The sequence below is a fragment of the Diabrotica virgifera genome, chromosome 7 (assembly GCF_917563875.1).
Source record: "Diabrotica virgifera virgifera chromosome 7, PGI_DIABVI_V3a".
Classification (NCBI taxonomy): Eukaryota; Metazoa; Arthropoda; class Insecta; order Coleoptera; family Chrysomelidae; genus Diabrotica; species Diabrotica virgifera.
In genome coordinates this window covers 228,108,711-228,135,609 of record NC_065449.1, presented here as the reverse complement: position 1 = coordinate 228,135,609, position 26,899 = coordinate 228,108,711, and the positions used below count along the sequence as shown (strand labels likewise).

The following is a 26,899-nucleotide window of genomic DNA, read 5'->3' as shown; positions in this document are numbered from 1 at the left end:
AGCCGTGTATAATATATTTATTGTACAGCGTTAAAATAAAATAAATTATTTTTGTCGGACAAAAAAGAGTGCGTGATCGTTGAGTCCGACACCCTCAATATGTGACTCTAGCGCGGTACAGTTTTGTTATTACAAAATTCTTAATTTTCAATTGAAATTCTCGATAATTACTAAATTTAACTACGAAATTTACAGCCTCGTTTCTTTAGTCGGACAACTTCAATATGTTAATTATGGCAGGTTATGTTATACGATTACAAAAGTCATAATTTTATTTTTTTTAACGTTCAAATAATACATGTTTATTAAAATAGTAATTGTCCGAAAAAACAATGTCGCAAACTTATAAAAAATGATATTCTTTTTAAACAGTGGTAGTCTACTTGTACTCTGGGCTAATTAGCAAAATACAAGGAAAAGTTACTTACCAGCAATTTTATTGCTGGAATCGAATCTTATTATTGTATGTATTAATAATATAGGTATGCAAAGTCCGCAGATAGTGTGCTACTTTTTTTATAAACAAAATGGCGCCCGAAAATCGTGTTTTTTTAATTTTTTGCTCTATAACTCCAAAGATTTTAACTTTACACCAAAAACACCCAAATAAAAATTCCCCGTAATTAAATTCTGCATAGAGACGTGTTTTTCTCGATTCACTTCGACGAAAACTTTCCCCGTAAAAAGCGGGTTTTTCCAACAAAATCTTTAATTTTTAATTAAAATTTTAGATAAGTAATTGTCAATCAATAATTAAATAACTTGGCAATGTAAAAGCCCTTTTTGTATAGATTATAATGTCAGAAGCCGATGGAAATTGAATGAACAGTTTAACAACAATTGAATTGTTAATTAAAAATTTACGGTCGCTATAATAACGACAATAATTATGATGCATAAGAATAACTATGATTTTTTCATAAAAAGACAATATACCTATCTAATGTACTTTACAGAATTGAAATTGGACTATTTAAGCGGCCTCAGGAATATTTTAAAATTATAAACAATTTTTTGGCTTATAAACAAATAGAATATCTCGGGAAATATTAAACTAAATTAAACTGTAAAATCGGCAATCGAAAAACAGCGGCAGGGAGCTTCTTTTAAAAGAAAAAATGATTAATTATGATGAGTAGTTCCTGAGATACAACCCGTCAAAATTGATCAGAATTTACGGCAAAGATATAAACAATAGGATCATAATTTTTAAACCATCACCTTTTTATGTTTGTCCTCTTTCTACACACCAATTATCATATCCTTAAAATACTTATAACATATATTATTATAATAAAAACTATCGATAGTACGTTTGAAAATTGTCAAAAATAGCAAAATTCCAATCAAAAATTAGGTTGGAGAAACTGTAACCCTCAAAGTTCAAAATCGGTATACGTTAAAAAAATGCATTTTCTCGGCTTCCCATGGAGCAATTTACTTCATTCTTTTTTTGTTCCCAAGTAACTCGAGTAGAGCCATCGAACTAACGCATTATTAAATGTCAGACTTGCTTTTGTTTTGTTATAATAGATTAATTTATTTATAAGAACAGAAAACTACATATTTTTTCCAGTTGTAGGTTTTTTTTTACATAAACTTACTACAACAGGGGCGTCCAGGGGGGGCATTTGCCCCCCCCCTGGCCCTAAAGAATGACTGAAATTTACAAAAAATACATCAATATTCATCATAACATCATATAATATAATGTATTGTATATATAGTGCTTGCCCCCCCAAACAAAATTTCAAATGACGCTCCTGTACTACAAGTGTACCTTTTAAAGTTAAAAACATAAATATTCTCATTTGAAAGCTGTATAATTATTTAAACAATTTTTATTTAAACAAATTAAAATTTTGTGTTATAATAAATAAATTAATTAATTATAACAAAACAAAAGCAAGTCTGACATTTAATAATGCGTTAGTTCGATGTCTCTACTCGAGTTACTTGGGAACAAAAAAAGAATGAAGGAAATTGCTCCATGGAAAGCCGAGAAAATGCATTTTTTTAACGTATACCGATTTTGAACTTTGAGGGTTACATTTTGTCCAACCTAATTTTTGATTGGAATTTTGCTATTTTTGGCAATTTTCACACGTATTATCGATAGTTTTTATTATAATAATATATGTTATGAGTATTTTAAGGATATAAAACTTGGTGTGGATAAAGGGGAAAAAATAAAAAGGTGATGGTTTGAAAATTATGATCTTATTGTTTATATATTTGCCGCAAATTACGGTCAACTTTGACCGGTTGTATATCAGGAACTACTCATCATAATTAAACATTTTTTCTTTTAAAAGAAGCTCCCTGTTGCTGTTTTTCGAATGCCGTTTTTACAATTTAATTTAGTTTAATATTTCCCGAGATATTCTATTTGTTTATAGACCAAAAAATTGTTTATAATTTTAAAATATTTCTGAGGCCGCTCAAATAATCCAATTTCAATTCTGTAAAGTACATTAGGTATAGTATCTTTTTATGAAAAAATCATAGTTATTCTTATGCATCATAATTATTGTCGTTATTATAGCGACCGTAAATTTTTAATTAACAATTCAATTGTTGCTAAACTGTTCATTTAATTTCCATCGGCTTCTGGAATTATAATGTATACAAAAAGGGTTTTTACATTACCAAGTTATTTAATTATTGATTAACAATTACTTATCTAAAATTTTAGTTGAAAATTAAAGACTTTGTTGGAAAAACCCGCTTTTTACGGGGAAAGTTTTTGTCGAAGTGAATCGGGAAAAACACGTCTCTATGCAGAATTTAATTGCGGTGAATTTTTATTTGGGTGTTTTTGGCGTAAAGTTAAAATCTTTGGAGTTATAGAGCAAAAATTGAAAAAAAAAAACACTATTTTCGGGCGCCATTTTGTTTATAAAAAAAGTAGCACACTATCTGCGGACTTTGCATACCTATATTATTAATACATACAATAATAAGATTCGATTCCAGCAATAAAATTGCTGGTAAATAACTTTTCCCAAATATGGACTATTCTCCGATAATCAGCCCAGACTATTGTACTTTGTCGGTATCATCACAAATCACGTACCTCTAGTCTAGATGCTTCATAGAGGCGTAACCAGGATGATCCTAAGGGGGATTACAACTACTCGATGGTTTCTGGGGGGTATTGAATAGTAAAGGCTGTATGACACTATGCATTTTCTTGTATCATTTCTAATATCGTTTCTGATATCGTTTCTTGTATACATTTTCTTGTATCATTTCTTGTACGTACATTTGTGCCCTGTATGACACTATGCAAGTTCTTGTATCGAAAACTGTATGAAACTCGGCACGTGATTGGTCGAAATTTTGTTTGTCACCCTGTCACGTTACATTGGTATGGTAGTACTGCGTCTACAGCTGATTTTAAGGATTTTATAAAATTTATAAACTTTTAAAAACAAATATTTTAATGTTATAATAACTAGAATTTTTACGTTGACTGTTGATTATTTGTGTTTTTTATTTTGTTTTGATATTTGTGCTAAAATGTTTGCATTATAATTATCTTCAGTTTGATCCAAATTGGAACTATTGTATTTTCCTCTATTAAAAAATTATGCAATATGAAACCCAAAGATATTCTAAATATATGGTTATTAGTAGAACAGTAGTCCATACCAAACGGTATATTAAGTATCAATAAAATATTTATAAATAATACCTACAAAACACAAATAAATTCAAGACATAAATCATATGATCTCATTTTCAGCCGCCATTATGACATTTAGAAGTTTTACCAGCAGGTTTTACGTTTTTGCTCTTTGCGCAGAAATTGGCGCAGTTATTGTACAAGAATCTGTGCCTGACACAAATTCTTGTATCGTTTCTGATATCGTTTCTTGTATCTGTGTATGACACTATACATTTTTTTGACATATCAGAAACGATATTAGAAATGATACAAGAAAATGCATAGTGTCATACAGCCATAAGGGTGTTAAGCGTATAGAGCTTAAAGTACACCCAAATGGGGGGGGGGGTGTTATAACCACCAAAACCCTTCCTGGTTACGCCTATGATGCTTCATGACAACGCTCTGTTTGGATATGAACGTCTGATAATAATTATGTATAGGGGAGTGCATTTAGATTTTCACTTCGGAAAAAATCAAACAAGATAAAACTTTTTGTAATTTCATTAAGAAATGTTTAATAAACGACATATCAAAAAGTTCTACTCGAGAAGTGGGTGCTTCATTTTTTATTAAACAAATGAACAGCGAAGTTGATGTTTTTTTAAATAACTCCGAAAATATAATTTTTTGGAAAAAAACTGACTTGACCATTGAAAATTTCAGAAAATTTTACAAAAAAAGCCTTATATAAAGATTTTTCTAAAACCAAATCTCTAGCTTCTGTAATTTTTTATTTATAACGCTAAAGTCATCCTTCTCACACACATTGGCGCACTGTAAACTAGCGTTGGAAGAAGTGCACGGTTGAGTTTTTTTAATGTAATTTTTTAACTGTTGAATCAAAAGAAATTTTACAAATTGGACATGAAAGAAGATGAAATAAGCTATTTTATGGTTGTAATAAAGAGAAATAAAATGTATGAACATAAGTACGGTGTGGGCGGAAAGTGAGCTTTACATGAATTTTGTTTAAAAATTATTTAAAAATATGTAACTAATACAATTTTACTTATAAAACTCTCAAATTTGCACAACTTACCTCTCAATCATCTTACTAAACGATGTTTCATTCAAAAAAAATCTCAAAAATTTAATTCAAATAATACGATGTCTCAAAAAATGTAATATTTAAAAACTTCGTAGTTTTACAGAATTTCCACCATTTTAAGACGGTATTACTCAAGTTTGAATAAATCTAATACAATTTTTTTGACATTTTTTTAAAGCTTATGATGTAATCTTTAAAAAACACTTTTAATTAAAAACAATTATTTTAGTTTAAAAATGAAATAAACAATTTCTTTTTGAGAAAACTAAGAAAGATAACAAAAATGTAATACAAAAACCGAAAATTACCAGCTGAAAAAATGTATATACAAGGGTGTTTGGTAAAGAATGGGCCATAGCTTAACCTCAGGTTCCTGAGGTTAAAATAGGCCGATTTAAGCTAACTTACCTTAGTACAAAGTTTATAATAACCGAGATACAGGGTGTCAAAGTTAAACTTTTTTTTTAATTTATTATTGAATATTTCCTGACAGATATGAGATAACAACATGAAATTTGGTATGTGGGGTTTTTTTGGGTCGAGAAAACTAAATTCCCTACCAAAAATGATGTATTGCCCAGAGGGCGCCACATACGCCTTTCAGCACTCATTTATTACGTTCAATTTTTTTTATCCCTCTGTATAATTTTGACATTAAAATTTTTATTCTCCTATTAGTTTTACTTAAAAAAGCTATACTTTTTTCATCTTCCTAAACTCGACCGTTTTCGAGATAAACGCATTTTAAATCTGCGATACACCATCATTTTTAGCATAATATCATTGTAGTTCCACCCGAAAAATAACTTAAAACCATAATAATTGTGCCAGTTCTCAAATGTATGTCATTGCATCGCAAATTCCATTTGAAGAAATTTGCGATACATTTTTGGATAATTTTATGGTTTTAAGTTATTTTTCGGGTGTAACTACAATGATATTATGCTAAAAATGATGGTGTATCGCAGATTTAAAATGCGTTTATCTCGAAAACGGTTGAGTTTAGGGAGATGAAAGAAGTATACCTTTTTTAAGTAAAACTAATAGGAGAATAAAAATTTTAATGTCAAAATGTACAGAGTGAGGGATAAAAAAAATTGAACGTAATAAATGAGTGCTGAAAGGCGTATGTGGCGCCCTCTGGGCAATACATCATTTTTGGTAGGGAATTTAGTTTTCTCGACCCAAAAAACCCCCACATACCAAATTTCATGCTGTTATCTCATACCTGTCAGGAAATATTCAATAATAAACAAAAAAAAGTTTAACTTTGACACCCTGTATCTCGGTTATTATAAACTTTGTACTAAGGTAAGTTAGCTTAAATCGGCCTATTTTAACCTCAGGAACCTCAGGTTAAGCTATGGCCCATTCTTTACCAAACACCCTGTACAGAGTGATCAAAACTTTCTTGTGTAAAACCTACCTAAAATACATTTAATAATAAGCTTTAACAATAATAAATGTACAACAAAAAAATTTTTTTAGCTCTTATACAGTATGTCTGGGTAACTTGGAACCTATTGATAACTTTTTTAATATCAGTTTTACGAAAAAAAAGTTATTCTTTATAAAATACTCTGCATCGTATATAACATAAGATGCAACCATCAAATATCAAATTTTGTTAATTTTGTACGAGGTATGTCAAAAAATATGAATTTCACTCAAGAGTAAAATACCTCTATAATTCACAATATCGAAAATTGTTATTAAGAAAAGTTGTTTGGAATTAAAAAATATGTTTCAGTGTTCAATTACATCCTTCTAATTGAAATATTGTGAATAATAAAGGCACCTCTTAGTTCGACCGCGACCCACGTGTTCTGTTCTTACCCTTAGGCGTGGGGCGTGTTGAAATGCATCCAACCTGCACTCTGAAATTTTTCAGAAAGTGGTAGACTCACTCAAACGAAGCAATTAAAACCATTTTTAAGACTTTTGTAACCATTTTTGAAAAATAACGATGTACTGTGGACTGTAATAATTGTAACATTTCAAAATAATCCATTTTGAGAAAAATGAATTTAAAGCTTTTGGTTCTAGTTTTTCTTGTTAGTTTTATAATTCAAAATATAATAAGCTATTTTATGACTGTATACTACACAAATCACTTTAGTTTTTAGTTTTCATGCGTGTATACCTCCTTTGATTTAATAAAATAGTCACAATTACAAACTTACTTTAAGATGTTACTGTATTGCACTTGTTACACATATTTTTTAAATGTTACTGTTATGTATTACAAGAATAAAAACCGCTAAACGCCGTAAAAATGAGGGGCGCAAACAATATTCCAGCTACAAAAGATCTGATATGAAAATTACGTGGCGCGAAAATGTATTTTCATTTTGATGCAAAACAAAATTCTAGTTTTATTTTAAAAGATTTTCAGTAGTAATTGCACAAGAGCTCTAAAATTATTGAAGTTTTCTCGAGTGTCACTTTGGCAGTTTTATTTTCACGAGCCGAAGGCGAGTGAAATTATGTCAAAGTGTCACGAGGGCAAAAATTCTATATTAATTTTAGAGTTCGAGTGCAATTTGTTGCGATTATTTCATGAATAAAACTGTTCAAAACCAAAATTTTATTGTAATTTATATATGTAAGTACCAATTAGTGAAATTAAACACACAGTTGTTATAAATATGTATTTGACGGTTGAAAGTCATCACTTTTATAATTTTTAAAACATTTGTCATTAATGTCACTGAATGTATTTTTTCGTAGCAACGAAGGGCATCTGACGTAATATGCTTAACGACGGGAGATTATAAAAAATTATCACCTTAATTTGCATGTCTGTAGCTTTCTATTGGTCAGAATCTCCTATGAATGAAATAATCCATAATATTTGCTAAATTTGAAGTAAACGTGCCACAAAAGAGTAACTTTGATACAGTTTGAATTTTGAAACTCTTTTGTGGCGCATTTACTTCAAATTTAGCAAATATTATGGAAAAATCTTTTAAAATAAAACTAGAATTTTGTTTTGCATCAAAATGAAAATACATTTTCGCGCCACGTAATTTTCATATCAGATCTTTTGTAGCTGAAATATTGTATGCACTCATTTTTACGGCGTTTAGCGGTTTTTTATTCTTGTATCAGGATTTTTTTAAGTTATTTACAAATTAAATGTATGAAGTAGAATGCAATTTTTCTCGATTACACGTTAAGCTTTTTAAATGGCCACCTTTGACGCGTTATCTCCCAAATGATCTAGTGTCCATCGAATGTACACTAGATTTTTTTTCTAGTCGAAATAGATTGAATAAAAATATTGGAATGCCCGGTAAATGAACTCGGATTGCTTGTTGCAGATCAAATTTAGCGTCGTAACCACTACCAACTACATAAACCATTTCGGGAATAAACCATTTCGGTTTAACCGATTTTGATCAGTAAACATGAATTTAAAACGTTTTGACAAGTAGTATCTGGTGCATCTAAGGTCAAGTATGAAAACTAAAGCTATTACAGGAATTATTGAGCTTGAAAACCCGTTTTTTCCCATAGGAAATAGATTTGATCATACATACTTATGAAGCCTATAACTTAAAAATTTGAATTTTCCCGGATATGAGTTAAACATCGATATATTTGTCTAGAGACCTTCTACAAACGCTCAGTTATTGGCGCAATTCGTAGTTTGAAATTTTGAGTAATTGTTGAAAAACCAAAATTTTCAAAGTTTAGTTTTTTAGTTTTTCGGCTATACTGAGCCGTGTGTATGTCTGAGCTTGGTCGCTTAGGCACCATTTGAAAGCTTAACTCAACCGTATTGATTTGGTGTATTTGAGATTTTCCTGTCTCTCCTTGAACGTAAGATATGTACGCCCAAAAAATTTGCCATTTTGTATCTACCTAGCCCTATAGCTGGCTTACGGGTAGTCAGAAGTCAAAAATTTACACCGGTTCTGAATCGGCCCTCACACCCTCTTGAAACACAGAAAAAAGAATTCAGATCGGTGTAACTTTTCCACATACATACATACATACATACATACATACATACATACATACATACATACATACATACATACAAACATATCCACAAATATTTTCCCCTTTTTAAATAAAAATTGAGTCCTACTTCTGAGCTCGGTAACTTTTGAATGGTATAACCGATTTTCAAAATTAAAAATGCGTTGGAAAGGTAATGATCTGTGCTATCAAAAGCCGCAAAGGTCGGAATTAAGTTTTTGAAATTTTTGGGAGTTTTGGGGACAAGAACGAAAAACAGACCCTAAATGGGAAGGGCCGTAAAATCCACACCCTTGGACCAAAATGGAGAAGTAAAATATGGATAGACGAGTCTTTTCCTAAACTTTAACCCTTAAGATCCTGAATTAATTTATTTAGCAAATTTTATTTTTTGTTTATTTTGATGTATTCAGGAGAAGGTTTTAACACAAAATACATACATTTTTTTTCTTAATTATTTTTGATTTTTTAGAAAATTGCCGTTACATATATGTAACGCTAGGAAGATATAGGAGCAAAAATATTTAAAATATTTCCGATTATAAATTTCAAAATAACAAACAAATTCAAAACTAGATAAATGAAAAATCATAATCAAGTTATTATAGATGAAAATCTATGTTGCACTTAATGCACACTCCCACATTGCACTTGCAGCCCATGGTACGCACATATGAACTACAGCATTCATCTGCAAAACGTCTCCTTTTCTTATCAGAAATATAGGTCAGGAGATGATAAATCTTATCATATCTTATATCTACGACTACTTTGAACGAAGATGGCCTGCCTGCATCTTTTGGTTTGGTACCATACTTCGTAAGATACGATGTTACTAGATACCTTCGAAATTCTAGTTGTGGCATAGGATCATAGCATCTATTATGTCCAGTTATGTCCAGCATAAATATAAATAGACCATTATGTCCATAGTTATGTCCAGCATCAATGTAAATAGACACCACTTCCATGTTTTAGAGCAAATTCCTACTTGGTATGTAGCTACACTCTGGTCCATAAGATCAACTTTTCTTTCACTAGTTTTTTAGCTTTTGTTGATGACCTGGAAAGCTGAGCCTCGGTAATATCATCATATATTTCGGAATCTCTTTCACTATTTCGTAAAACAAGTTCAACAGGTGCTCTAAGAATTTTCTCGGACAGCCTGTTAAAATCATTATATTCCTCATCACCAGACTCCTCGTCTGTAAGCACATTCAATTCTGGGGGTTCAGTACCTATATGTATGTATATAGCATCAACGTCGTAAAGTTTCAACGGCATCAAGCATCTCCAGCGCTTCTTGAAGAGAAACCCCTTTTCTGAAACAAAAAATATGTTACAATTCTAAAAGTTCCGATTTTTGCTCCCATATGTTCCTAGTGTTACATATATGTAACACCAAAAATTAAAGCCATTTTTTACAAAACCAGGATAAAATTTCTAAAAATTTATATGATCAATAAGAAAAGACATTAATTTATTCTCAATTGAAAACACTTTAAACAAAATATAATAACAAAAGAATAGTAAAAATATACTTACTCAAACTTGAGATCCATTTTTACCATAAATAATAAGGTTATATCAAATGCTCGAACCAACTGCTGAAAACTAGTAAACAAGTGTCCCTTGAAAGTCTTGCATCACCATCTAGTCAAAATTAGAATCACTTCCCGAATTTAAGGCTTAAGATTTTAGAGGTTTCTGCGTTACATATATGTAACGCTAGGAGCTTAAGGGTTAAGATGGGATTTGGCTAAATTTTCAATTCAGTCAGGTTTAGAAAATCGAAACCTTCGTGTATATATATAGTGTCGCATGTAGGGGTGTTGTGGTTGTGCGCCACTGGTGAGAACTGCCGTTCTTTGGTAATTGATTTTTCGATATAAAACTAACAGTTTCGATAGCCAATAAATCGAAAACTATTAATTTTATCAAAAAAATGTATAAAACATTTTTTGCTTACAATTAATGTTTTTACCAACATTTGCGGTCAAAATATAATAAAAAATTTCCACCCTAGAGATAGGGTGGCAACCACCCCATGGTAAAAGCGTCTTTCGGCATCATATAGATTTTGATCCTTGGACAATCCACTACTTATTGTCAAATTTTCAAGAAAATCTATCCATTCTGTAAAAATTGCGAAGTGAAAAGTTTCAGTTCCTGGACTAATTATACTTTTGGAAGTCTATAACTTCTGAACGGTTTAACTGATATTGATCGCTACACATGAGTTTGAAACGTATTGACAAGTAGTATCTGATGCATCCAAGATCAAGTATGATAACTGAACGTATTACAGGAATTATTGAGCTTGAAAAACCATTTTTCTCATAAGAAATAGATTTGATCATATTTATGAAGCCTATAACTTAAAAATTCGAATTTTCCCAGATATGAGATATACACCGTTAGACGCGTCCTGAGTCCTCCTACAAACGCTCAGTTATTGGCGCAATTCGTAGGTTGAAATTTTGAGTAATTGTCGAAAAACCAAAATTTTAAAAGTTTAATTTTTCATTTTTTCGGCTATTGTGAGCAGTGTGTACGTCTCAGCTTGATCGCTTAGGCACCATTTGAGAGTTCTATTGATTTGGTGTATTGGCGGTTCTCCTGCCTCTTCCTGAACCTAAGATATATACGCCCAAAAAATATGCTATTTTGTATCTACCTAGCCCTCTAGCTGGCTTACGGGTAGTCATAAGTCAAAAATTAGACCGGTTCTGAATCGGCCCTCACACCCTCTTGAAACACAAAAAAAATTCAGATCGGTGTAACTTTTCCACACACATACATACTACATACATACAAACATTTTCCATTTTTTAAATAAAAATTGAGTCATACTTCTGAGCTCGATAACTTTTGAATGGTATAACCGATTTTCAAAATTAAACATGCTTTGTCTGTGCTATCTGAAGCCGCAAAGGTCGGGCTTAAATTTTTGAAATTTTTGTGAGTTTTAAGGACGAGAACGAAAAACAGACCCTAAATGGGAAGGGCCGTAAAATCCACACCCTTGGACCAAAATGGAGAAGTAACATATGGACGGACGAGTCTTTTCCTAAACTTTAAGATGGGATTTGGCCCAATTTTCAATTCAGTCAGGTTTAGAAAATCGAAAATTTCGTGTATATAGTGTCGCATGTAGGGGTGTTGTACGCCACTGGTGAGAACTACCGTTCTCTGTGGATGTAATTTAATATTTTTATGTTGTATCAAATTGTAAATAAAATAAATGAAACAAAAGTTAAAAATAAAAAAAGTTTTTATTTCTCTATTTACAAGAAATCATTCACTTTAACAGAAACAAATACAAACATAGCTTTAACCTTTCAGAGATAACGTGGCATGATGGTACATAAAGTGTAACGTGCGGACTCACAGTCCGCACATCCAGAAAAGGTCCAAAAAACAAATATTTTCGGAAAAACGGTCTGAGAACTTATCAATTGTTTAAATATAAAGACAAAAAAAAAATTGCAAACAAATTTATTATAACTTGCGCTTAAACTCATGCTTCAAAAATAAAAGTGAACGGATATATCCTTTTCACATTTTGAGTCCTATAAATCACAAAAACCTAAATTAAAAAAATACAAAACAATTATTTCTAAGAAACTAAACCATGACTAAATAAAAAACAAATGTTTGAGCTGCGCAAAGTAGATACATGAATGAACGGAAATAAGTCAATCTTCGCTGCTGTCTTCGGAGATTCTAAAATTCTCTCCTCAATGTCTTCTTCCATGTCTGTATCGTGGTCCTGTACTTCTTCATGATCTCCTTCCAAACTAGCATCATCATCGTCAGGTTCAGCTTCTGGCTCAGAATCAGAGAGAAATTCCGCATGCAGCTTTTCAAGATATGCTAGTTGCTTTTCGAAACTCATCTTAAAAATCTGTAACAAAAATAAGTAAATCTGTAAACAAAAATAAGAGTAAAATTAATCAAATATACAGAAAACGTAATCAGTAGATCACATTTAATTATAAGTTACATAAATATTTTTATATTTACCCTAAAAACAAAATATTTTAAAATTGAATCTTACCTGAAGATTTGTGACAACTTGTATAACGTGCGGACTCACGTTCCGCAAGTCAATATAGCCACAGCATAATAAACGAAACCAGCAAGGACACTCCCTGATGCCGCCTTTGAAGTTGAAAAGTACAGGGTCGCCGTTTTTCGCGTAGTACATCTCAGTGGTGATGTGATGTGTTAGTTCATCAGTGTTGCCGATGTCACCAACTTTATTACTCGTGAGAGATTCTTTTTGAATAATTTCTGGAATGTATGCAAAAGATTAACAATACAATCGCCATTCATCGTCAATATTTTGTGTTATGTCCCAATTATTGACATAATTCTTACAGGCATACGTATAAAATTATGTTAAAAAATATTTAATATTATCAGAATGTCATAAAAGTTAAGTAAATCTGATAATTATGTACAAATCGGCAACACTGTCGATTTTCTACATTGTCTGGTACTACGCACAAAATGGCCGACGATCTGCGCCGTAATAGTGCGCGAACTTTTCCCGCCTACTAGTGTGTCACTGCTGTTGCGTTTTCTATGCTGTGATATAGCAGCAGAACTAAACGCACTAAGACACTTCCACATTTCGTTTATTATGCTGTGACACTTCTCACAACAGTACTGAATAGAGTATCCCCTCACTTGAAGCTAGCGAGCACATCATGACCGAAATCGTAATTAATCGTCAGAAATCGACAAATATTTAGATAAGCGGAATCATGCACGTTAACTCTGAAAGGTTAATAACATTTTTAGTCTTCTTCAAATGCAGTTTCAGTAGTAGTTTTATGTACTAACTTTTTCATTATAAAAAAATTTATGGTATGGTGTGGGTTTCAACTTAGCTGCATAAAGGGATAATAAGTCTGCCTTTTTACCAGAGAAGTCCTTGGTAGGTGGTTAGACCTGATAAAATGGCAAATATTTAAATTAGTAGGTAACTTTTTTATATAAAGTTACGAAGTCCTTCATTATGTTTTTATGTTACTTTATATTATTAATTTATTAAAGATGAATCTATAATATCTGCGTTTTTCATTAGCTTAATCTTGCTGATTTTTAATGATTTAAAACATTTACGTATAAAAATCAAAATCACTGTACCTACCTAATTAAAATATAGATAGATAATTTTAATAAAATTACACAGCTTATAGGTTCTATCCCTAACTCTTTCTATTATTTTAGCAAGTAACCAATTGCCTTTTGGCTTTAACTGTACAAAAGCACTTTGATCTATGTTTAATGGTTTTAAACTTTTTACCCTTTTTTTCCCATTATAGTATTTTTTATATGAATTTTGTCTATCCTTAATGAATTTATTATACTTAAAATTATTAACAGTTTTAGATTTTAATTGTTTGTCTGTACATGGCAAAGTTGACATAAGTCTTCTAGACATTAGAAGTTCTGCTGGAGAATACATTCCACCAACTGGCATGTTTCTGTACAAGAGCAATGCCAAATATGTCTCTTTGATCTTCAGTGACTTTTTTAAAAATGTTTTTAGCAGTTTGAACATTTTTCTCTGCCATACCATTGGACTGTGCATTAGTTGGTGAAGTTATAATGTGATTAAATTCCCATTTAATTGCAAAGTTTCTAAACTCTTCTGAATTAAATTGTGGACCCCCATCAGAGACAACTGTTACAGGGATTCCATGATTTAAAAATATTGATTTTAGTATTTCAATAATACGAGAACTTGTATTATTTCCAAGTTTCTCAATTTCAATATACTTTGAAAAATAATCGACAATTAAAAAATATTTTTGCCCATTGAGTTCAAAAAGATCACATCCAACTTTATTGTACGGTTATTTCTGGGATTGAATGTGTCTCTAGAGGTTCTAAGCACTGTGACCTTGAGTATTTATAACAAATTTGACACTCTAGTATAAATTGTTTTATATCATTTGACATCATTGGCCAAAATAATGTATCCTGAGCTAACTTAATACACTTACTAAAACTCATATGATTATAGTGAATTATATCTAACATTTCTCTGCGTAGTGCTTTAGGCACTACTATGGCATTTCCTTTAAAAATAAGATCCTCTACTACTGCCAACTCATTTCTGTATTTATAATAAATTTGAAATTTTTCCTCTACTTTATTATTATTTTTAGGCCACCCCTCTATGATATATTTTTTTAAAGCTTGTAATTCTTAATCATTTTTAGTTTTATCCTTAAACTCTTGCAATTTGCTTTCTGTTACATTGATTTCTGACATTATTAAACATACTTGTGCATTTATCTCACTGTCAAATTATCAATTACTTTTTCTTCACTACTAATATGCTCTAGACTCTAGACAAAGCATCTGCTAGCAAAAGATCCTTACCTGGTTTATATCTCACTAAAATATCATACTTTTGGATTTGTAAAAGCATTCTTTGTAATTCGAATAATTGCAAATTTATATTGGAATCAATCAACATCAGTTTTAGTAGATGGTGTGGAATCACAGGCTCTTAATATTAAAAGAGGAGTACGGCAAGGATGCCTCTTGTCACCACTGCTTTTCAACGTTTACTCCGAAAGAATTTTCAGAAAAGCTATTTCTGAAAAACAAGAAGGAATACTTGTGAACGGTGAAGCCATCAATAATTTGCGATATGCGACGATACAGTACTCCTAGCTTCTAGTTAAGAAGATCTGCAAACACTACTTGATAGTGTCGTTGAGAGTTGTCGGGAGGCAGGTCTGGATCTGAACATACGGAAAACCAAAATACTCGTAATAAGTAAACAGCAGCATACAAAACCGTCTATATATGTAAATAATACCAAACTTGAGAAAGTTGATAAAATCGTGTACCTTGGACAGCAACTAAATTGTAACGCAGAAAGTCACGGCGAAATTAGATGTAGGATAGAGCAGGCTAGAGGTGCTTTTAGAAGGATGTCCAAGGTGTTATGTAACAGAGACCTAAAATTTTCATTGAGGATCCGCCTACTTCGCTGCTACGTGTTCTCGGTCTTACTTTATGGTGTCGAGTCCTGGACTGTGAATAAAATCGATCTAAATCGCCTTGAGGCTTTCGAAATGTGGTGCTATAGAAGAATTTTAAAAGTTTCCTGGGTGAAGAAGATTCGAAACTCCACAATACTAGAACGTCTCAACAAGACTACTGAGATCATACAAAGCATCAAGCAGAGAAAGCTGGAGTACTTCGGACGTATAATGAGAGGTCCCAAATATAGGTTGCTACAAAATATTATGCAAGGAAAAATAGCAGGCAAACGCAGTCCAGGACGAAGAAGAACCTCATGGTTGAAGAACTTGCGAGATTGGTATGGTGTTGATACAAGCATGCTATTTAGGGTGGCAGTGAATAAAATTAAGATAGCTATGATGGTAACCAACATTCTGAAAGGACATGGTACATGAAGAAGATTATTTGTAACCTAGCTGGACATTTGTATAATGGTTTTTTGAATATTGATATTAATGGTAAATGATCTGTTTCTACTATAACTTTTTTTGCAAAGACAAATTTATGAAATCTTTCTAACCCAAACTGTATAGCAAGTAATTCTTTTTCAATTTGAGCATACCTCGTTTGAGCATATCTGACATTGCTCTCGATGCATATGGACAAGGAAGATTATTTTGTAGAAGCACAGCACCTAACCCGTTTTGCGATGCGTCTACTGAAACTACTGTCTCTAATTCAATATCATAAAATTGTAATACAGGTTTATTAATTAGAAGTTGTCTTAACTTTTCATAAGAAATTTCATGTTCATTTTCCCAAAGTAAATTTAAGTAATTGACGTAGTGGATATGTTATGAGAAATTACCAATAAATTTACTTACATAAGTCAGCATACCTAACAGTCTCTGAACATCTTTTTTATTTTCTGGTCTACGAAGTTGTGTAATTGCTTGTATTTTGGATTTATCTGGACTTATACCGTTGCCTGAAATTATTTGACCCATATAACAAATTTGAGTTTTACCTAACTTACATTTTGACAAATTAAATTTAACATTGTTTCTCTTAGCAATTCTGAAAACTTCTTTGAGCCTGGCATCATGCTCTTCTTTGTCTTTTCCAACTTCATCTTTCAATTGCCAGATGACGCTAGTCACCTCTACCCTATTTGTTTCAATTGCAATGTGTGGGAAAATCTCTCTCGGTGCTGGTCAGTTAGGATATGGAGAACAAGCCTACGCTCTCTCCGATGAGATTCCAATAAGAATCGAAAATCGCGATTCGGAGAGCTGGATTGCACTCCATATTCTAATTGAAAAGTAAGATTGTTTTGCCTTCGCATTGCAACTGAGTAAAAATGGTATACATTTTTATTTTGTAAATGATTACTTTATACAAAAGTAACGATTTTTGACGAATCCTCGAAAGTAACTATAATCAACATCACTAATGGTGGACATTCCTTTGCCCCTACAGTGTAGGCAACCACAACCGACACAAATATCGTTTTCTTTATAAAATTTTCAATTTTTATTATTTTCAATTAAAGCCAGTTTATTTATAATCCGCAAACGAGGAGCAATTAGGTAATATGGTTCTTTAGCAATTTTACGGCTTTTTACACCCAGAAAATGAAAATTTATTCGAAATCTCAACTTTTTATTTGGTTATATTTCGAAAACGGAAAATCCGCAAATGAAATTTCGAATGGAGGGATTATCCTCAAATCAGGAGGAATTATTTTAGATATGGTGGATAATATTTTTGCTAATACAGTTTAGGCCCACCAAAATGGAAATCTTTTTTCTTCGGAAAATTCTTAATTTTTATGATTTTTAGTTAAAACCAGGTATATTTTCATAATCCTCAAACGAGAAGGAATTAAAAGATATGATTATTTAGTGGTTTTTCAGCTTTTGATATCTACAAAATGGAAATAAACACTTTGGTGTGACGCCGAAAATTTTTATTTTTTTATAACTCGAAAACGGAAAATCCGCAAATGAAATTTCGAATGGAGGGATTTTCTTACGTCAGAAGCAGTCATTTTAGACATACATTACAATACAGATAATACTTTTGCAAATACAGTTTAGGACCACCAAAATGGAAAATTTTTTTCTTCGGAAAATTTTTAAGTTTTATGATTTTTAGTTTAAACCAGGTCTATTCGTAATCCCCAAACCAGGAGAAATTAAATGATATAGTTATTGTTATTTTCACAGCTTTTAATAAATATCCCGATAATGGAAATACATATATACTTTGGCGCTGTCCCGAGAAATTTCATTTTGATATAACTTGAAAATGGAATATCTGCAAATGAAATATCGAAAGGAGGGATTACCTTTAAGTCAGGAGTTATTTTGACTATGGTACATACGGTTTAGCCTTACAGTTTAGCATAGGCGTAACCAGGATGATCCTAAGGGGGGTTACAACTACCTGAAAGGGGGGGTTACAACTACTGGAAGGTCTCTGAGGGCTATGGTGTTAAGCGTATAGAGCTCAAAGTACATCCCAATGGGGGGTTACAACCCCCAAAACCCCCCCTGGTTACGCCTATGCAGTTTAGGTTTACCAAAAGTGAAAATTATTCTGGCATTCCTTTGCCCCTACAGTATAGGCAACCAACATTAAAATCGTTTTTCCTTTATAACATTTTCAATTAAAACCAGTTTATTTATAATCCGCAAACGAGGTGCAATTATGTGATATTGTTATTTAGTGACTTTACGGCATTTTATACCCTGAAAATCGACATTTATTTTTAGCGCTGCGCCGAAATCTCCACTTTTGATTTGCTTAAGGTTTGTTCCAACATGAACTTTTGGACGGTCCAGAATCCAGAAACCGTCACGAAACTACTTGTACCGTTTGTTGTGCGCATGTTCGTAATTGTATCGCCCAGTTATAACTGGGCGATATATCGTCCCATGACGGTAATTTGGAAACCGATGTTGGAACGGTTATCTGACTGATAACTGATTTTCTATCATTATCATTTGTCATTTTTGTTGGTGACACCTTGTGTGCTTTTAGTCGATCACGATTCCCGCTTTCCCTCTTTCGATTTGCTTGTTAAGCACACAATACATTTCCCACGGGGGAAATGTGCTATGGCCCGATTACTGAAATGATCATCACGAAACCGTCACTAAAAGATCACAATTCTTGTTGGAACAGTCGGAAGGACGATCCGACGACGATCATATATTTTTGTTGGAACGGATTTTGTTTACTACGCAGGACTGTTACCGTTTCGTAAAGGCCGCGTCTCACCATCAAATAATTTGATCAAACAGTTTGAGCAAACTTGACGTACTTGAGGAAGTACGTCAAAGTGACGTCACAATTGCAGTTTTTTTGAAATTCTAAAAATCTGTGCTCTCACTATCAGTCTAGTTTGATCAAATTTTTTGTATTGAGTTGTCTAACTTGTTTGTACTTTATTTAAAATTAAATTTTTTCATTATTATCCACAATGAACACTCAGGATGTGACGTCACTAACTGTCACTTTGTGTCACTAACTGTCAAGTTTGATCAAATTATTTGATGGTGAGACGGGGCCTTTACTTGTTTGTACTTTATTTAAAATTAAAATTTTTCATTATTATCCACAATGAACACTCAGGATGTGACGTCACTAACTGTCACTCGGTCGTGTTGGAACAAACCTTACCCCTTGTTCACAATGGACGTAACCATAAAGGCCCCGTCTCACCATCAAATAATTGACAGTTATTTGATCAAACTTGACAGTTAGTGACACAAAGTGACAGTTAGTATCTATAGTTTGTGTCACTAGTCAAGTTTGACTGTCAAGTTTGATCAAATAACTGTCAATTATTTGATGGTGAGACGGGGCCTTAAGATGAACGTAAGCCGTTATCATTTCGTAAACCGTAATTTGTACATAATTTTATGCAGCGTTCACAATAGACTTAAATTTTAGGTAAAGACAGCCTGTCCTTACGTAAAATTTAAGTCTATTGTGAAGGCTGCATAAAATTATGTACAAATTTTCTAGGCTAATTTTCACAGATCCGATATCCGAAGACACGAAATACGAATTTTTTCGTACGATTATATTTGATTGTCGTATGTCGTATCCGAAATTTTTTGACATTTGTGTAATATGTCAGATTATTCCATGGATTGATATTTGATACAAATGTTTGCTGTTGGATATTGAACAGGAACAGATAGATAGTTTTATTTCGATTTTATTCTTATTATTGTTTGGATCATCATGGATTCGTCAAATTATCTGTTTGAAGAGGATACAAATGTTAGTTATTGTTAGAAGTACCATCACATCCATTTATAATTAACTCTTTTTAATGGGAAATAAGCCACAATTTTACTAAAAAATAAAATAATTTTTTTTATTAAAATTGTGGCTTATTTCTCATTAAAAATAGTTAATTACAAAAATTCCACAAGAAAATAGTTTCAGACCAACATCCATTTATAATTACGATTTTGTTGTTCCATTTCAATATATCAAAAACATAAACACTTCACAAGTTCAAGACGTTCAAGTTAGAATGTCAACAGTGTCAAAATTCATCCGATTTCGTGCAAAAGTTAAAATAATTTTAACTTCTTCCGATGACTTTTTAATTTCGTACGAAAACCCAACTGTCACCTTTCAGCCAATGAAATTCTCTGAAATTTCTATCGTATCATCGTACCGTCGGACATCGGATCTGTGAAAATCCACCTTTACGGTATACGAAATGATAACGGCTTACGTTCATCTTATGGTTACGTCCATTGTGAACAAGGGGTTATATCTCAAAAACGGAAAATCCGCAAATGAAATTTTGAATGGTGCAATTATCCGCAAACGAGGTGCAATTAGGCATTCCAATGAAACGTCAAACACGGCCGGGTGTGGGCAAAATCTAACCTTACATTGACATTAATTTGTAAATAAAATCCTGTTTGGTTGTTTTTGTAGTTAATTGTGTAGGGAAATCTGCGAAATTGTGATAACAAATTAAATATTAAGTGGTTTATCGCCTACAGAACTGAATTATCCCATATTAGTTACCAGTTTGTGTCAATAACTACTATGGGATAATTCAGTTATGTAGGCGATAAACTAGTTTATATTTATTTGCTATCACAATTTGGTGCACAATTAACAATAAAAAACAAAACCAAACAGGATATTCTTTACAAAAACTGATGTAAACCCTATATTATTAAATTTTTGCCCACTGCCGGCCATATTATATCACGTGATTTGGAATGGTCAATTATTTTAGCTATGGTAGAAGTCAAAATATTGACTTTGACAAAACCGTTTCGCTTTTATGACGCTATTCAGAAGAGGTGAGACAGGATATAGACAGGACCATAGCCACCTATACTTAACAAGCCATGAAGTTGAAACTTGGCAACATCTATTGGTAGACCGATTAATTCTGACAGTTCTCATTTGTTTTTAAATAATTTTCACTGTATTTACAGAAAAACTGAAATATTTTACAATATTTCGTGATCCAAATTATAAAAAATATTAAAAGGTATGTTATTAAGATGATTTTAGTTCAATATAATATATTTTTATATAAACTTGCGTGCATATAGAAATCCGTCCACTTAAAAATTTTGTCATTTTTAATGTCTTATATTTCCTAAAGCTGTTGGCAGATTTAAGTGATTTTTTTAATATGTTATAGCCTAATTCTTTAACAATACCGCTGTAATAATACTGTTGCTAACCAGTTAAATTTTTATGGTGTACCGGGCATTTATAAAATACTGAAATTAAAACCCAACTATAGACTCTGGTTTTCTTAACATTCTGTTTTTTTTTTGATTAATTCGCTTATGTTTAACAACTAGATTTGTCCTTTATCAATTCAGGGTGTTTCTAAATAAGTGCGACAAACTTTAAGGGGAAAGAAACAAAATGCAAAATTTTGACGCCTATATTTTAAATGTAATCATTTTTTTCGAATTCTGAGAAAACTAATAAGTATTTTTGAAAAATTTAAACGCAGAATAAAAGATTACTTTATTACCGAGGACCGAAAGTCCCTTAGAATGAATAAAAAGTTTTTTTTAATGACATATTTGAAACTAAAAATCACACTAAATTTTCTTAGTTTTTCACCCCTGTAACTTATTAAAATAAACATAGAAGTTTTCAGGGATTTTGGGCCCTCGGTACTAACGTAATCTTTCACTCTGCGTTTAAATTTTTGAAAAATACTTATTAGTTTTCTTAGGATTCGAAAAAAATGAATCCCGTTTATATTCTTGTTTTTGGTTTTTTTTTTGTATAATAAACGTTACTTACAAGGAATTACTTTTAATATTATTTTGTACAAACTTCTAATTAATAATATTTTCTTGTTCGACTCAAAAAATACTATAGATTTTACCAGAATTTGTACTTTAAAATCGTAGTTTCGAAAGCGGTAGTCCGAAAGTCAGACTACCGACGTCATCAATTGCGACGTTGCCTTTTTCTCTTCATGGCTTGTAAAGTAAAGGACAGAGAGAGACAGTGAAGTGAGACGGCCATTTTTTTTTTTTAATTTGAATGTTTATGTTTATTTCTATTTCAAATTAAAAACATTCGTTCGGATTAAATAGCTTTAGCTATGGAATTTAAAGTTGAAATTAAGGAAGAGTGTACTTTTCGGGAAAAGTAATCCCGAAGGAAGTGAATATATATGGGATCCCTTTTAGGGTAAAACCATACATGATACCAGTGGTTCAATGTTATCGGTGTTTTCTTTTTGGACACACAAAAAATCTTTGTAGAGGGGGAGAAAAATGCAAAAACTGCGCGGAAAAAATACATGAAGGGGATTGTTCGATGAAATGTTTACATTGTAATAGCAGCTTTCATATAAGTACCTATGAGGAGTGTCCAGAGTATGTGAGACAGCGGAATATTAAGGCTGTCATGTCTCTGGACAATCTTTCATACTACGAGGCATGCGAGAGATTTCCTTATGTTTCTACTAGAAAATCGCAAGAGAATAATATATTCAGAATGAGCCAGGAGGAATTCCCAACATTACATAAAACTCAAATAAATAATTTAGAGACAATTCCCATCAATATGCGATGGATAGAAAATGTAAAGAGTAACCCTGAACACCTGTTTAGTAGAAAAATGGAGAATAACTCAAACAAAAATAAAAGAAAGGCTAATGAAACAAATAAGACATACAATAAAGAAGTACACAATCAATATTTATTATCTCCAAATGGGAGAAGCGAAGAGAGAGCTCGTGCAGTAAACAATGAGACTCCTGGATGTTCCCGTACAGAGCAACTAGAGAGGGACACAGAAAAAACACTGAATGCGATATTAAAAAAACTAGATTGGAAACATAAGGAACATATAATCAATTACTTGAACCAGCTATTTATACATGAAAGCTCATCGAACCAAAAGTTGCTAGATTTAGATGGATATCAAGAATCCACTTATTATCCAATGGAACATAAAAAGTTTAAGCAGTAACTATAACAGTCTGAAATATTTCATAAGCGAACATAGACCCAAATTAATTCTATTAAATGAAACTTGGCTAAAAAATAATCATCACTTCTATCTAAGAGGATATGAAATACATAGGTTGGATCGAGGGGATGGTTATGGTGGCCTAGCTACTGTGGTTCATAATAGTCTGGATCACAAAATAGTATATAGGTATAATAATAATGTTAGTAAAATTCAAATTTTAGCAATAAAAATAATAGATTGGGACATTACAGTTATTAACATTTATATCCATCCTAGGGCAAAAATAAATTTAAATAGTTGGGTTGGACGCATAAATAAAATCAGGGGAAATAAAATTTTAATGGGGGATATGAATGCACATAATGCACTTTGGGGAAGTCAAGTGTCTGTTAATGTTAATGGAAGAATAATTGCTGAATCCTTAGAGGATTTGGATCTAGTTTGCTGCAATGATGGGAGACCCACGCGGATTACCCTACCTGGACAGAATGCCTCAGCGGTAGACCTAACACTAATTTCCTCGGAAATTGCAAATATATGCCAATGGGATGTGTTAGAGGATTCTGGAGGCAGTGATCATTTTCCAACTTCTTGCAAAATCGCAATTGTAAATGAAAATATAGTAACACAAAAAAGTCATAAAAGAAATACAAAGAATGTCAATTGGGAGAATTATGCTTCAAAAATGGAAGACTTGATGAAGAATGGGTGTGAAGACTATAATTCATTTACACAAATTATGGAAATGGTGAGTGATGAGGAAATACCTCTCTTGAAAACAGAAAAATCTATAAGAAAAAAGAAAAGCCCTCCCTGGTGGGATAAGGAATGCTCTAATTTAATAAAAACAAGAAAAGAAAAAATTAAAAAATATAAGGAAGAAGCAAGCAATGAAAATTATATTGAAATCAAAAAAATATTTGCATACAGTAAAAAAATATTTAAAACAAAAAAAAGAAATAGCTTCAAAAGCTTTTGCAATGGATTGACAAGGGACACTCCTCTATCTGAAATATGGCGAACAGTTAAGCTATTCTCCACATATCAAAATGCTGTAATCCCTGCTAAACTTCCCAACAAAAACATAGCTCAGAACATATTAAATAATTTGGCAATTGACATAACAGATCCTGAGTTCATGGTTAACCTAACTAACGAGGATGTGGAGGACATTTCAAGGCAAGAAATAATAAGTGTCATAAATAAAAAGGATAAGGCTACTGGCTTAGATCTTGTAACATATAGCATGATAAACAGACTTCCCCTGGTGGCGCTAGATACATTGTCAAAAATATTTAATCAAATAGTTAAAAGAAACACAGGTTTTCCACAAGAATGGAAAAACACCCTTGTCATTCCCTTTTTAAAACCCAATAGAGACCCTTTATGTGAGGATAATTATAGAAACATAGCTCTAGAGTCATGTGTAGGCAAAATTTTGCAAAATATAATTAAATTAAGAATAGAACAAATAACGGAAAAAAAATCGATACTAAGCCCTAAGCAGTTAGGTTTCAGAAGAAACAAAGGGTGCAACGATAACTTAGCTTTAACAATTAATTATATTAGAACTGGATTTAGTAAAAATTTAAATACAATTGGAATTTTTTTGGATATCAGTAGGGCATATGATACAGTCAATATATATTTGCTATATAAATACTTATTAAAGTATGACATCCCAATAACTTATGCAAACTTGATCTTGCAATTTTTGCTCAACAGAAATATCTACGTTAAAGACAAATCAAATAATATATTAGGCCCAATGCAAGCATCCACTGGATTGCCTCAAGGGTCTCCACTCAGTCCAATATTATTTAATCTCTATACTAGATCCCTACATGATTTAATAAACCATGAGATGGAGTGTTTTCAATATGCAGATGATTTTGTAATTCTGGTGCAAGGATCTGATATATACAAGCTAATTAATTCCTTAAATACCCATATAATAAATTTACAGGAGTGGTTTGAGAAACACAACTTTAAAATTTCAGCACACAAATCAAAAGCAATAATATTTAGAAAAAGAAGTCAGGCTTATAACTTCCCACATTTGATATATCAAAATATGGAAATTCCATGGAAAAATGAAATAAAGTATCTGGGATTTCATTTACAGTGCAATTTGAATATGACAATTCAAATTAACGACATGATAACTAAAGCAAACAAAGGAATAAATGTCATGAGAGCAATTTGTGGTACAAAATGGGGAGCTGACCCGAACATTCTTTTGAGTTTATACAAAGGAATAGTTAGATCTCATTTAGATTACGCAGCCAATCTTTTAAACCCCTGCAGTAAAAGTTTGATGATGAGGTTGGAACAAGTACAGAATGTTGCCTTGAGAATCGTAACGGGTTGTCTACGTTCTACACCCATCTTAATATTGCAAGCAGAATGTTCAGTAACAACGTTACAAGTTAGAAGGGAGATACTAGCACATAAATATATACTCAAACAAATGCCGGAAAAAAACAATATCATAGTAAAGAGTCTAAATAAGCTAAACGAAGCAATAAATGCAAACAATAGATTCTGGAGGAACAAGGTCATACCTGATTACTCACTAGCATATACAAATATACTCAAAAAAACAAAAAACATAATTAGATATAAAATCAATCCTATATATGAGGTAGAAAGAAAAACTCTTCTATACCCCATTACAATTAAAAGTCTAGAATTTGAAAAATATGAAATTGAATCGAACGAAAGGTTCATAGCTAAATATGGTGGAATATATAATAATCATACCCACGTATATACAGATGGATCAATAGACCCACAAACAAATCAATCGGGATTTGGAATTTACATCCCAAGCATCAATTATAAATATTCGTCACGACTCCATAACTACACACAAATCTGCACAACTGAAATAATAGCGGTATACAAAGCCATGTCGGTATGTATTGAAAAGGAAATCATGAAAGCAGTGATCTTTGTAGATTCAAAAAGTGCCTTATCCAAAATATCTAGTCACAAATGGGACCAAATGGATTATGTAACTATAATGACCAAAAAACTACTGGTAGATGCAAATAATATGGGATTTTCAATAGGATTAGAATGGGTACCGGGACATCAGGGGATTAAAGGCAACGAGGTGGCAGATAGCTTGGCCAATATTGGGAGAGAATTAAGAGTACCATATGATGTAAAAAACATCAGCACAGATATCTTTTGTGTTACAAAAAAGAACATCTTGACTCAATTTTACAATAACTGGTATTCCCAAATTAAAGGTAAATATCCGGACTATTATGGACTGCAGGATAGTTTCCCTATAAAACCTTGGTATAACAAATGTGGATATTTGGGTAGGAACAATATTACTAACCTTAATCGTTTACGAAGTGGACATTGCAAAACTCCTTGTTATCTCCACAAAATAGGCAAAACGGAAACACCGATATGCGAATGCGGTACTATGGGAACATTGGTACACATCATCTTTGAGTGCCCCATAAATAAACATAAAGATATGGATTTGTATCTAGAACTAATAAAAGCTGGAACAGACAGTCCAATATCTTTACAGAGCATTTTATATAAACCCTCGAATAAAGTTATTAAGATAATCAATAAATTTATCAAATTTTTTCAAGTAGATCTATAGAATTTTGAAAAAATAATAATAATAACAATAACAATAAATAAATACTTCAGAAAATACA

At 32.0% G+C, this 26,899-nt stretch overlaps 1 protein-coding gene across 1 annotated transcript in view; it reads right to left on the bottom strand.

The window, feature by feature from the left end:
* LOC114344460 (DNA polymerase eta) overlaps positions 1-26,899 on the bottom strand; it is a 380,902-nt gene that overhangs the window by 207,733 nt on the left and 146,270 nt on the right. The window lies entirely within an intron of this gene.